Genomic DNA, 14,724 nt, shown 5'->3' on the forward strand with positions numbered 1-14,724 from the left:
TATGCGTGAAGCATGCAAACATGTTACCTTTGTCCGTTTAGCGGACCCCAGAAATGCTGTGGTAAATATTGATTTAAGTAAAATGACAAAAGGTGAACGAGTACAATGTGCTCATGTATTATCTATGTGTGCTCAGGCTTTGTTTACAACAGAGGAAGAAATGGTTAAGTTAACTGATGAAAACACTGTATTGAAAGAACAACTAGCTGTCTTACGTACATGTATTAGAGATCAGGGAAAAGAGATTGAAACTGTAAAAGATAATGCCACCCAATATGTTGTAAATGTATTGAACCAGAAACAATTGAACAGGGGAAGGCAGACAGTTGACCCTTTACTGGTTAGAACTGTTGTAGAAGGAAACAATTGGGATGGACTGTGTAGAATAGACCCAGAGGAATTCACAGATGATGGTATTGAGTTTGAGGTGAATGGCGGAGAATTACGCCCGGTAACCACCTCCAAAGTAATATCACATAAGAAACAGAAAAAAGATAGAATAAATGTGTCAGGTAACACTGCATCAAACAGTGCAGAGAGTGAGGATGAGGAGTCAGAAAAAGAGGGTGATGACACCACCACAGAGACCCGTAATTATACCCCTAGTGAAATTACAGAGTTGGTTGCAAAATACAGGCAGCAAAAGGGATAGGGACTTTTGCAATGGGTCCTACAGATATGGGATAATGGAGGAGACTCTATTATGCTGAACACCACTGAAGCATTGGGGTTGGGTTCCATATGTGCAGATCCACGAGTCAGACGGCAGTTACAAAATCACAAAGTTGGATTACGTGTCCGTTCTTTATTGCATAGGGTGAGAGAGGCAATAGCTACTGTGTATGACCATCCCTCTGATCTCATTCCTCTTAACCCTTGGCCAGATTTGTGTGCAGGGATTGAACGATTGAGAGTGCTGGCATGTATGACTGCTTTTCAGAAAAATGTGGGGGGGAGACAGGTTGAAGTTGACTGGGAAGGTCCTGATATGACCCATGTCACACAGCGTATGATGTCTTTCTTTCTGCAATCAGCCCCACTGCATTTGAGAATGTCTTTGTTCACTCTTTTACCTGGCACAGCTAAGCAGGTTACTGTGTTTGAAATGATTACTGTGTTAGAACAGATGAGTTTACTGCAACCAAAGGGAGTAGCTCCAGACAATGTAGTCCAAGCTAGGGCACTGGCCACCCCTGCTACCCAGTACAAAAGCAAGATGTGGCATGATAGACCCCCCCAATAGATACAGACGTACACGTAATCAAATGTTTTTTGATCGGTTGAATGCCGGGGTCCCAAAAGATAAGATTGATGGCATTGGAAATGATGCTATGTTTGAAATGTGGAAAAAGATTCAGTCTAAGCTCAAAAGTGAACCAGTTAGTAGACAAAACAATGAAATGGGGGAGGGAAAGCTGGTACAGATTACACAACCCTTTAACCCCACAGCTAAAAGCCCTTATGCAGAGCCACAGGAAATGCTAAGGGAGGTGACCCAAGGGGGTGGGAACACTGGGACTTCCCCCTGGCCAATGTCACAGCCCCTATGAAGGGGAGGCGGGTCCCGGGAAGCAAAGATACCCTACAGTATTTGTTTAAAGAAACACCGGGACCGACGCCCTTTTGCTAATGTTAGCATACAGTGGAATCAAAACACACAAACACAGTGCGTAGCCCTGCTCGATGCTGGTACTGAGGTTTCCCTATTTCATCGGGCAGGCATCCTACATGACACCCCATCGGGCAAACATACATGGGTTGCTGTAGAGGGACTAGGAGGTATGCAGACATGGGCTGCCCTGATGCAGTGCAGACTCTAAATAGGGGACGGTCCCTACTTTGATGCTTCAGTGTTGGTATCTGAGCTCCCCGACAACATAATTGGAATGGATATCTTGAGAGGACAGTCCATAGACACATCCTCTGGTAATTATGTTTTGGGGGGTTCTGTAAGAGCCTTCACGGTTTCTGCACTAAAGCCGGTAGTTAGAGGGAGTACAAAATGGTCACCCATACACATACCTTCTCCTGCACAGCCAGCTAACCTGAAGCAATACCACATACAAGGTAGTCTGAAGGAAATTGGGGACACTGTTCAGGCTCTGCTACAAGATGGAGTATTCCGTGAAGAACAAAGCATTAATGATCAAGTGTATCCCGTGAAAAAGCCAAATGGCTCATACAGACTGTCAATTGACTCTTGGCGACTAAACAAAGCGACACCACCCCTAGCTGCAGCAGTACCTTATATGATAACTTTGGTGGAACAAATCTCAAACACTAATGGACAAATAGCCTTACATGCTAGGGTGGATTTAGGAAATATTTTCGTTTCTGTACCCTTTGCAGCAGACAGTCAAGAATTTATGTGGTCTGCTGAACAAGAAGAGGTTTTTCAAATTGCAAAGCAAGCTATCACGGTGCATAATGTTCTGAGACCACTACAGCCAGATCAGTCATTCTTTCTGGATGTAACTACCACAGAGCATGGAACGTCTCGGGGCTTATGGCTGGAAAATGCAATCAAGGGACAAAAGAAGAAGCCCATTGGATTCCGGAAAAAGCAGTTTTCCTCAGCACAAAGACAATTTTCTCCCTTAGAAAAGACTTTTCTAGCTGCATATAATGCTCTCCAACATGTAGAGAGCACAACCAAACAACAGCCAATCGCAATACGTACAGGCCTCCCTATTGCAGTATGGCTGAGGCAAGAAGGATTTGAATCACGTTCTGCTGTTGCACGGAAGCCCATGGTACAGAACTGGAAGTGGTACTTATCAGAGAGGGGAGGAGTAGCTTCTCAAGAGCCATCTCAAGTCACCTGCCACCTTACAGGAATTGTTACTTTCCAATCCGATAGCACTGAACAGCTACCACCATCGTTGAAAGAAGAATCTCCAGTTTCAACTGCTGAACATTACTCCAGTTTAACAGATGAAGAGCAGAAGATTGCTTGGTTTAAAGACGGCTCCTCTACCCTGACACAAAGGGGCCGAACTTGGACTGCTGCAGCATTCCAATCTGTACTGGAGGAAGTTATATATGTGAATGGTGAAGGGGGACCCATCCAAAATGCAGAACTGCAAGCTGTACTGATGCTTCTACAAGAGAAAGATGGTCTTTGGATAATCTACACTTACAGTTGGGCCCCATATAAAGGTCTCACTATTTGGATGCCCTCGTGGAAAGAAGAAGATTGGAGAACCCATTCCAAGACTTTATGGGGTGGGCCTGAAATATGGAATCAAATTTGGAACTACAACTCATGCAGGTCTATCTCAATTGTTCATGTAAATGCACACACAGGTTTCTCACCTAATGACACAGCTGATGCCCTTGCACAAATCAAATCAGCCACTCAATCACCAGTGGAGGAAGATGAAAAAATTTACATATACAATCTGGGATGGTGGGCGCATGAACAATGTGGACATAGTGGAGCAGAAAGAACCTATGATTGGGCAAAGGAGAACCATGTGTATTGGGTGTACCATATTCCATTTTATCCAAATGCAGCAGGATTAATAGGAAGAATGAATGGCCTCCTTAAGGAACAAATAAGCAATAGAATGCCCATGCACACTTTAAAGGGTTGGGACAGTGTCCTACAGGAGGCAGTATGCTGTTTGAATGAAAGTGTCCATACAGGAACCACCCCCTTTCAGAGATTGTTAGAGCCCATGCCACCCAGGCCACCTCACTGTGTCATATTCAGAGCTAAGTATAAGCTCCTAATTGATAAGAACAATAGGGACAACCAGGTTCGGAAAAAGAAGGGGGAGATAGCAGCATTAAGGCAAGGAAAAACATACTATGTTCTGGTTAAAGGTGATGCTAACCCTGCCTATCATTTGTATCCAAGAGCATGCTGATAAGAAACTTAACACTTGTTTATTTTTCCCAACAGGTTGAACCAAGATGTATGCCGGCCTGAGGGAATCTCGCCCTGACCAAGGAGTATGGTGCTATGAATCAGGCACATTCTTGATGATAGTTGGATTCATCTTTTTGTTTTCTTTGGATCGTGTTTGAACAGCATACAGCAGACCAGACATTAACTTTGAAAGCGAACGTAAAAAGATCCAGTAGATCACTCTATGAACTGGATTCAGTTTGGGAGAAAAAGAATATTGGATCCGCACTCCCCAAATTCATCAAAAACTTTTGCATATGTAGCTACTCCTGTTAGCTTGAGAGAGATGAGCCAATGGGAGGAAGGATGGAAATTTGACTGATAAAAAGTTTGGAACTATTATACACACACCGTAGTTTAAGTAATTTTTATTTATTTATTTTTTTATTTATTTTCTATAATTATTATGTATACTGTGATTAAAATAGTGTTTCTATTATTGTTTAAATGATGTAAGGTTATATAGAATGAAAAGAGGTTTTGACACTCAGGTTGATGGGTCAGTATAATAATATTGGACATAACACTTAATAATACATAGAAGCCAAGGGTGGATTGTAACAGTATTGATTTCTGACCTACAGCTAACTATTTGCATACCTCCCAACTGTCCCGATTTTCGCGGGACAGTCCCGTTTTTTGGGGACTGTCCCGCTGTCCCACCCACGGGCCGCAGTGTTCCACGGTGGGGGGGTCAGTTGGGAGGCTCTGTCAATCGCTGCTCTGCTTAGCAGAGCAGCGGTGAATAGACGCTGTGCGCATGTGCACAGCATCTATTCAGTGGAGTCAGAGGGAGAGGGAGCATGCCAGCGGCTCACAGAGCGCTGGGCATGCCCCCTCAGTGACGAAGACGGGGCGTGGCTCGCGATTGCGGGTCCTCCATGAAGCCACGCCCCCTTTTCATAGACCACACCCCTTTTTCGGGAGCACGCGCGGCTTCACCGTGCAAGTGTCCCGCTCCTCAGAACAGTAAAGTTGGGAGGCATGTATTTGTCTTCTATGTATAAAATGTGTACACATAGCCATATACTGTATTTGTGTTGTAAGACTTTAGTTTTCCATCTTTGTAGGAACAAGCTGTTTGTTCTTTATAGTATATTAACAAGCAATTCTTAACATTTTTAGCTTACATAATAGGCCAGACAATAGGTCTATTCATGATCAACAAACAGATGTTTACCTTTGATTAAGTGGCCTAGACATCTAAAATATGCAAAGGTAAAGGGCTATTTGTCCTACATTAGAATTCAATACAACAATAGATTTCCTAATATTGTACAAGTGACCAGGGACTCCAATGACATGTGGATGGAGATATGATCCCTTGACCACCTCTCAGAATTCTGGGTTAAATAGAGGGTCATGTCAGACTGATAGCAGCCTCCATTGAGACCTGAGATTGGCAATAGGGTTCCTTTGACTGACGAGACCTAGGCGCTACGCAGCGACAGGAGGCTCCCTGGGAATACACCTTATGCTAGGACTCTGATTATCCTGTATAACTGCCTTAAGGAACGTGGATAAGTATATTTTAATTATTGTCAATGATACTGTAAATAAATGATTTGTTAAACTGTATTAGTGTTCCTGACTCTCACTATACTTCCGATATAATAGTCCCACTGGGAACAATAGGTAAGTATGTATGTATGTAAGTGTGCATGTATGTACATTAAAGTTGTACTTTCACGGTGTCTGTGTTTTGTTTTTATTTGGGTATTTTTTTGTAGTAGAACTACAGGTACCAGCGGGCCCGTTTCCCCCCCGCATGCTGGTACTTGTGGTTCTCCAAGTACCAGCTTGCGAGGGAAGCTTGCTGGGACTTGTAGTTCTGCTACAAAAAACAATATATTTTTTTTACACAAAATGCTATCAGCCTCTCCTCCACTGCCCACGGATGGGGGGGGGGGGGGGGGGGCAGCCTCGGGCTTCACCCCTAGTCCTTGGGTGGCTGGAAGGGACAGACCCCTTGATTTAAGGGGTGCCCACTCCTCCAGGGTACCCCGGCCAGTGATGACTAGTTGGGGATTTAATGCCAGGACCGCAGGGACCAATATAAAAGTGTCCCCCGGCTGTGGAATTATTTCTCTGACTAGTGGAGCCCGGTGCTGGTGTTAAAAATACGGGGGACCAATACGTTTTTTTATCCTCCGTATTTTTTGCACCAGGACCAGGCGCAGAGCCCAGTGCTGGTTGTTTAAATATGGGGGGCCCCAGTCATTGTTTCCCCTGTATTTTTACAACCAGGACCAGCTCAAAGACTTGTGACGCCATATATAAATAAAGGATAATAATAATAATAATAAAAGAGCCCGAGGCTGGTTATGCTTAGGAGGGGGGCCCCCACGCAAATTTTTTCCCGAATTTTAACCCATTCCCACCCCTTCCCACTGATAAGCATGCCTATCAGAATACGGGGGGGGGGGGGGGGGGGGGAAGCAGGTCTATTTGAAAACTGCTTTTTTTACTATTTGTACTTTTTCATGGCAGTGTTTGGCTTTTGACGCCAGTGATTGAGAATACGATTTTTTTTTTAAATTACCAAGTTGTATAAAATAACAGGCGTGTTTGACTAATGGTGTATTTATTCGTATTTTTTTTTCTCTGCCTTCAAAAAAAAAATACGAATGCCCTTATCACTGCTGAGATTTCAGTTTAGTAAATTCCCGAAATGACACTTTTGACAAAAAACACAAAATCGGTCAAAATCGGGAGCTTAGTAAATATACCCTCAGCTGGGAGTATAGTACTGCACTATCAAAGTACATAGTACGAAGAAAAAAAAAACTATGGGGGTCATTCCGAGTTGATCATAGCTGTGCCACGATCATGAACTCAGACATGCGGGGGGACGCTCAGCACAGGGCTAGTCCGCCCCGCATGTCAGTGCCGCCCCCCCTCCTCCCCCACAGAAGTGAAAAGGCATCGCACGGCAGCGATGCCTTTGTACTTCAAGAGTAGCTCCCGGCTAGCGCAGCTTTAGCGTGCTGGCCAGGAGCTACTCATCACTCCCCGGCCAGCAGTGGCTGCGTGTGATGTCACGCAGCCTATGCAAGATACTCCCCGCACGGTCCGGCCACGCCTGCGTTGGCCGGACCGCCCCCACGAAACTCCGTTTCGCCCCCTCCCGCCTATCGACCGCCTTTGCCTGTCAATCAGGCAGAGGCGATCGTATCGCAACGACGAGCGGCATATGCGCAGTTCTGACCCGATTGCTACGCTGCAAAAAACTGCAGCGTGAGGTCGGGTCAGAATGTGTGTGTAATAGATATCGGCGGCACTCACGGCAGGTGAACAGACGGGGCAGATACCAAGTCTCAGTGATCAACATTTCAATGTCGCTTACAACATATTCGTCAGGATAAGTGCAAACCAAACTCTACTCACCGAAATACCTCTGTGTCTGTAGTCCATGGCGCCAAAAACCCGACACGTAATGTACGGTTCAAAATTACGTCATCACAGTGCGCCGGTTGCGGCGTCACAGAGTACATGGACCGGAGCACCTGCATTAATACCAAACAATAACATTACATAGTGCTTGCAAAATAAATAAAAAACGGATAAAAGCAGATGCTGTGCACCCGCCGTGAGTGCCGCCAATATCTATTACATATTACAGGACTCGGTTTGCTCCGTTTTCCAAGGAGGGCACCGGCTGCTTTTCATTCTAAGCCACACATATGTGTGTGTAAGCAAACAGACGGCGGCACTCCATGGGGGACTCACAGTAGTGATAAAATAAAAGAGACCACGCTCCTATGCAGTTAATGTTTCAGTTGTATTCACAACTTTTCGTCAGAACCAGCAGCAATAAAAATGAACATACATTTATACTCTCACCTCACCATGTGCACAATTTCCATCAGGTGCGGCAGGTGGCGGGGCTGGATGATGTCACCCCATCTTGCTGTGGATTGTTTGCTCTACCTTCCGCCATGCCGCCTGTGTCCTCTCCCTGCATACTTCCGCATCATCCGCGGCAAGACGGCAGGGACAGATGATGTCACCCCCAGGGCCTGTGCAAGGTCTCTCTGCACCCTCGGCAAAGCTTCAGCCTAGCGACCCCTAACCTGCATCAACCCCCACCCCCCAGACACACACACGTACATCCAGTGCCGTAACTAGCCATTTTAGCGCTGTGTGCAAGAAACGACAGTGGCGCCCCCCCCCTCCCCATGTAAGATAGGGGCAGTGCGCGCCGCAGGCACGCAAAAAAATTATAGGGGCGTGGCTTCACGGGGAAGGGGCGTGGCCACAAAATAACAACAATTCATACTACGGTGCACAGTAGTCTGCACAGTAGCGCCACTACACCAGGTAGAGCCCCTTTTATACATTACAGCAGACAGCGTCCCCCTTTTTACACATTGCGGCAGCCAGGACCCCTTTTTACACATTGCGGCAGCCAGGACCCCCCGTTTTTACACATTGCGGCATCCAGGACCCCATTTTACACATTGCGGCAGCCATGCCCCCTTTTTATACATTGGGGCAGCCAGGTCCCCATTTTACACATTGCGGCAGCCAGGACCCCTTTTTACACACTGCGGCAGCCAGGACCTCATTTTACACATTGCGGCAGCCAGGACCTCATTTTACACATTGCGGCAGCCAGGACCCCCCCCCCCTTTTTACACATTGCGGCAGCCAGGACCCCCCCTCCCCTTTTTACACATTGCGGCAGCCAGGCCCCCTTTTTACACATTGCGGCAGACGGTGTCCCCCAGATAGAGAGAGAGAGAAAGAAAGAAAGAAAGAAAGAAAGAAAGAAAGAAAGAAAGAAAGAAAGAGAGAGAGAGAGACATACTTACCTTCTCCCCGCTGACAGGCTCCTCGTGCTTGGATCTCCCTCGGTGCAGGTACAGGCAGTCAGTGAGATGAGAAGGAGGGAGGGGGAGCAGAGAGCCGCAGCAGCGCTATGTGATTGGTAGTAAGCGCCGCTGCAGCATCCCCCTCTCCTCCTGTATTGGCTGCCTGGCGCTGCTATGGATGCTGGGATGCGGTTCCTCCATCCCAGCATCCACAGCAGCGCCGGGCAGCCAATACAGGAGGAGAGGGGGATGCTGCAGCGGCGCTTACTGCCAATCAAATAGCGCTGCTGCAGCTCTCTGCTCCCCCTCCCTCCTCCTCCTTCAACCCGGCGCTGCTCTCCTCTCCCTCCAGCCGCGCACAGAGGCGGCATGTAATGAGTCAATTTGACTCATTACATGCCGCTGGCCGTTGCGCCCCCAGGGCAACTGCGCTGTGTGCCAAGCCCCCTTGGCACACACGTAGTTACGGCCCTGCGTACATCTCCCAGAGGGGAGATATAGGTGGACACTAGGTGGGCTGGGGTGCAGGGCCGTCTTTTCGTATGGGCTCAATGGGCTCTTACCCAAGGGCCCCAGGAGTAAAAGGGCCCTAGGCTGATAGCTGAGGCTCCCCTCTTTCCAGGGGTACCAGATTTTTTAAAATCGGCCCTGGGGAACCGGAGATATCTGACTTCAAAACAGTGGTCCCCATCCAAGCCTGTTAATTGTTCTTCCCAGCCAGATATGTCGGGTTCTGTCTGACTTAGAGTTTTTATTAGGGTATACTCCAAAATCCAAGACTCTCCCCTTTTGGTGAACACTGGCAGCTTGTCTCTACTATGCCCAGAACCAGAGATATTAGCCTTCCAGCAGCCGGATCCTGCTCCAGCTTCACACGCATAATATGCAGTTTTAGATTTTTGTTGGTGGATTGCTCTGACTCCTGCACTCTGATCCCCAAGTCCCCAGTACCTCCTGAAAGAACTGGAGATATCTGCAGTAAAGCAAGCTGCCCTCCCACCAGAAAATGATGAATATTAAGCCCACTCCACTATCCACACCTCCCCTACGTATTAAACATCCCCTACCACCAAGGCCGGCTCTACCATTAGGCAGCTTTAGGCGGTTGCCTAGGGGCGCTGGCCCCTGGAGGGCACCACTGAATTAATCTAGCAAAAAAGTGAAGGGAATCTATGCGGCCTCCTCCATTTACACCGCACTGACTGCTGCTAAACAAAGTCACAACATTTTGTGACTTTGTTTACAATATACTTTTTCACTTTAAAAGTGTTGTTCCTTCTCTCTGTATATGTATAATGATCCAATTCACCCCAGCCCACCTAGTGGCCACCTGCATCTTCCCTCTGAGAGGTTGTGATGGTGGGGGTTTGCAGGTTAGGAGGTGCTAGGTTGAAGCTTTGCCTAGGATGCTGTGAAATCTTGCACCGGCCCTGCCTATCACCCTGAAAGTCATGTACCAGGGCCCCTTCATTCAGCACAATGTCCCCTTCTTCAGTTTAGCGTTCTCCCTCCCGCCCCTTCTGTGCAGTAAAGGAGTAATTAGCAGAAATTATTTCTCCAGGTCCTACATGCTGAGCGGAAGATAGAATATCCCCTACCACCCACAGGACCTCAAAGCTGCCGCTGATAGCACTTCCCACCCCTACCGCTGATGGGAGGGTAGGGGCCCCAGTGCATTGCTGTTCCCAGGGGCCTACACTGCTGTTAAGACGGCTCTGCTGGGGTGAATGTAAATACTGGCTGCTTTATTTTTACATTGCAATTTAGATTTCAGTTTGAACACCCCCCACCCAAATCTAATCTCTCTGCACATGTTATATCTGCCTTCCCTGCAGTGCACATGGGGGGTCATTCCGAGTTGTTCGCTCGCAAGCTGCTTTTAGCAGCTTTGCACACGCTAAGCCGCCGCCTACTTGGAGTGAATCTTAGCATATCAAAATTGCGAACGAAAGATTTGCAATATTGTGATAATACTTCTCTGTGCAGTTTCTGAGTAGCTCGAGACTTACTCTGCCAGTGCGATCAGTTCAGTGCTTGTCGTTCCTGGTTTGACGTCACAAACACACCCAGCGTTCGCCCAGACACTCCTCCGTTTCTCCAGCCTCTCCCGCGTTTTTCCCAGAAACGGTAGCGTTTTTTCGCACACACCCATAAAACGGCCAGTTTCCGCCCAGAAACACCCACTTCCTGTCAATCACATTACGATCACCAGAACGAAGAAAAAACCTCATAATGCCGTGAGTAAAATACCTAACTGCATAGCAAATTTACTTGGCGCAGTCACACTGCGGACATTGCGCATACGCATTAGCGACTAATCGCTCCGTTGCGAGAAAAAAATAACGAGCGAACAACTCGGAATGACCCCCATGGTTTTGCCCAACTGCTAACAAAGTTCCTGCTGCGATCAACTCGGAATTACCCCCATTGTGTTGCCCATTAGCTAAAAAATTTGCTGCTGCGATCAGATCTGAATTAAGCCCTTTGTAAGCAAATCACAACATTTTGAGACTTTGGGAGTAATTCAGAGTTGATCGCAGCAGCAAATTTGTTAGCAGTTGGTTAAAACCATGCGGGTCATTCTGACCCGTTCGCTTGCTGCTTTTTGTCACAGCCGAGCGAATGGGTCCCTACTGCGCATGTGCCGGCGCCGTAGTGCACCGGCGCATGCCAGACGGCCGAAGGCCGTAGTAGGGATGCGATCACCTCTGCCTAATTGACAGGCAGAGGTGGTCGCTGGGCGGGAGGGGGCAGAAAGAACGGCGCCGTTTGGTCGCTGTTTCGTGGGAGCAGTTTGGCTAACACAGATAAATTCTTTGTATTTTTCATATACTTTATACAGTAAAAACTCTGCCACAAACGTTAGTATGACAGGAAAAGCTCTGGCCTCACCTACCTCACCCACTGCACGTCTCTGGTGTATATGTAGTACCCTAAGGTAATAAATTCATTGGTACATTGTATAACATGTATATGATTTGTGAACCCTCACAGAGGGAAAACTTATTGCAGATGGGGATGCTCTCATAGAGAGAAGGTGTCAGTATATGTGTCTTCCCCTCATATAGGAGAGTGGGAATACCCCAAACAAATGGGACTGTGGGTAAAACAGGCAGGAGGGATAAACCCATATACTCAAGAAGGAGGATTCATATGGGAGTTGGTCAGGAGAGAGTCTGACTCATGCAGGAGACAGTTGGTGAGGCTAATCCGGGCACCCAATGAAAAAAAAGGAGAAATAAGAGGCTCAGGAGGTCGTCGGTTGGTGGTCGTTGGAGAAGGAGGAGAGCGGGAGGCACGCTGCACCCGTGTACCCTGTGAACGGACATAAATTCCCCACGTACAGCCCTACCTATCGGTCTGCTGACGACTCCGGGGTCTGGTGTCTGAACGGGGCTCTGCTCAGGAGGTGATCCGTGAGTGACTGTGGCAGGCGGGGTTGAGATATCCGTCTCTCCCTTAACTCTAGAGAGAGGCGGCCCGACGAGTGTGACGCAGCGACTTGAAGCCCGTCCCGCGTTTGGAAGGAGGCGCTAGAGGCACAGATAGACGGAGGACACCCGCAGTGAGTACATCCGACAGCAGGAGCCTTTCTGTTAAAACTTCCACCGTGACCTGCTAAAGCAGGAGGGCTGGGAGAGGCTATTTAGTAAAAGACTTCGCCGCTGATACGCCTTCTGGGCGGCCGCATCCATCAGTCCACCAACCCATTCACAGTAAGAGGGAGGCAGGAACATTCAGGGCACAGCAGAGGGACAGAGAGGGGCGGATTCAGTCACTCCATATAAGGAAGGAGGTGGGCCAGCATAGTTTGGATAGAAAGTATCCTCTAATGCAGGGGATATACCACAGCATCTCCAGCCTACACATAACCTGTCCTCCAGCAGCAAGTCAGATATTTACTGGATAAAAGCAGCAGACAGGATAGAAAGAGACAGAGTCGTCTTTAATATATTTGAAATAAAGTGGATGTAGTCAAAGAAAGAGGGCTTCTCGATTAAAGAAAGAGATAGACTCACCTCTGGCATAAACTCGATATAACGGGCGCAGATACGGTACCAGTTTGTTCTCTTGTGTGCAAGCTTACCAGCCTCCTATATAGCTGCAAGAAAAAAACAACAGATAGAAATTGTTAGCATCAACTCTCTGCCACCCTGATAAAGAAGATTGAGTACAGTACAGATCAGCATTTATATAGGGGAATACAAAAGTTAGATACCCCTGCATTGAGACAAAATATACTTCAACTTCTAGATATTACCACATTTTTGAACGCTTTCTACTTGCATCGTATAAGGGGTTATCGAACTAGATGATAAGGCTTTGTTAACACCGGAATTGTACCAAATACCTATTTAGGATTTATCTTACTCAATACCAGAAAATTTGGAGGTTATTACATAACAGAAACTTCATGTGCACCAACGACATGGCCATTAGACATTGCGCAGCGTAGACATTTGTAAACAAGGTAACCACATTCGAGGTAGAGACTAAAAGGAAATAAGAGTATTCCTTCCCGGGGTCTGTATTATTAGTGAATACTTTTTGTTTTCAGTATTTACCTGTAATTATATTCAATTGAGTAGGTTGAATTTAGTGAAAGTGTTGCATATCGTTTAAGAAAACATTTGAATCCTGCAGGTCAAAGAATGAACTACGTGGATTCTCAGTTGTGAATAAAATAAAATGCATAGAATGTTTATATAGCTACTTGTATAAATATATTGTTACCATTTAAAGTTACATAACTGGGGAAAGGGTTAAAATCCCTAAGGGCTTCTTAGAAACCCAGTGAAAATTGTGAATAAAGTGAATTATTTATTGGAAATAAAAAGAAACTTAATCTTGTCTGGAGTACTTTAAGAATACTTACCCACCATTGAAGAAGCGGACAACTGTAAAGAAAAAAAGGTACGACTACCAACTCCATCTATTAAGGAATAGCATATCGGAGATTACATATACATACATATATACACACAGACATATATTTGTATGCTCCTTAATGTGCTTGATTCCCCCATCTGTAAGTTCATTACCAACCCGCATACTGAGACATCCTTCAGTTTTTTGCTATATGAATTCAGTCGCACCCTCCAGTGGCCGGTGCCCCTGGGCAGCCGCCTAAAGCTGCCTAATGGTTGAGCCGGCCCTGGTCACCCCTACACATTCTGGGCTGTACGTTCCACCTCCCGCTGTAGCGCTGGTTGCCTGGCAACAAACAATAAACAAATATTAGAAATGAATGTCCCTCCTCTAATCAGAAAACAAGGGTAGCAGCAGGTTACAGTACTGTATAAGACAAACCTTAATATCAATACCTTTAAACTAGAGATGAGCGGGTTCGTTTCTCGGTTAACCATTCCAGTCCGGATCTGAGTCTGGCTCGGGTTTTCCCGCCTGACTCGTAAACCAGTACGAAGCAAAACGTCATCATCCCGCTGTCGGATTCTCGCGGGGTTTGGATTCCATATAAGGAGCCACGCATCCCCGCCATTTTCACTCCAGCATTGGAGAGTGTAGAGAGAGGACGTGTCTCCGTTCTCTCAGTGTACGTTTCTTGTGCGGCATTTGTACAGTCACAGTTGTGTCCTCTTGCTGCCATATGTCCATTGCTGCTGTGTTATGCTGCATCAGTTCAGTGGTGGTGTATTGTACTGCATCAGTCCAGTGGTAGTGTCCTGTGCATCAGCCAACAGTCATTCCAGTGACCAGGCAGTCACAGTGGTTGTGTCCTCCTGCTGCCATATGTCCATTGCTGCTGTGTTGCGCTGCATCAGTTCAGTGGTGGTGTATTGTACTGCATCAGTCCAGTGGTAGACTGGTAGTGTCCTGTGCATCAGCCATCAGTCATTCCAGTGACCAGGCATTCACAATGGTATGCTCTGCAGCCATATATCCACTGCTGCCGTATAATAAAAATAACAACAAGTCCCTTACAGTGTATCTGTGTTGTCCTGCATTAGACCAGTGGTAGTGTCCTGTGCATCAGCC

At 46.8% G+C, this 14,724-nt stretch overlaps 1 long non-coding RNA gene across 1 annotated transcript in view; it reads right to left on the reverse strand.

Annotated features, from left to right (window-relative positions):
• LOC134947859 (uncharacterized) overlaps nucleotides 1–14,724 on the reverse strand; it is a 138,777-nt gene that overhangs the window by 76,513 nt on the left and 47,540 nt on the right. The window contains exons 2-3 of the long non-coding RNA XR_010182823.1: nucleotides 12,747–12,829; nucleotides 7,301–7,419 (exon numbers count right to left, since the gene is read on the reverse strand). This is a non-coding gene — a long non-coding RNA (uncharacterized LOC134947859). The remainder of the gene's footprint in view (nucleotides 1–7,300; nucleotides 7,420–12,746; nucleotides 12,830–14,724) is intronic.

The sequence above is a fragment of the Pseudophryne corroboree genome, chromosome 8, assembly GCF_028390025.1.
Source record: "Pseudophryne corroboree isolate aPseCor3 chromosome 8, aPseCor3.hap2, whole genome shotgun sequence".
Lineage (NCBI taxonomy): Eukaryota > Metazoa > Chordata > Amphibia > Anura > Myobatrachidae > Pseudophryne > Pseudophryne corroboree.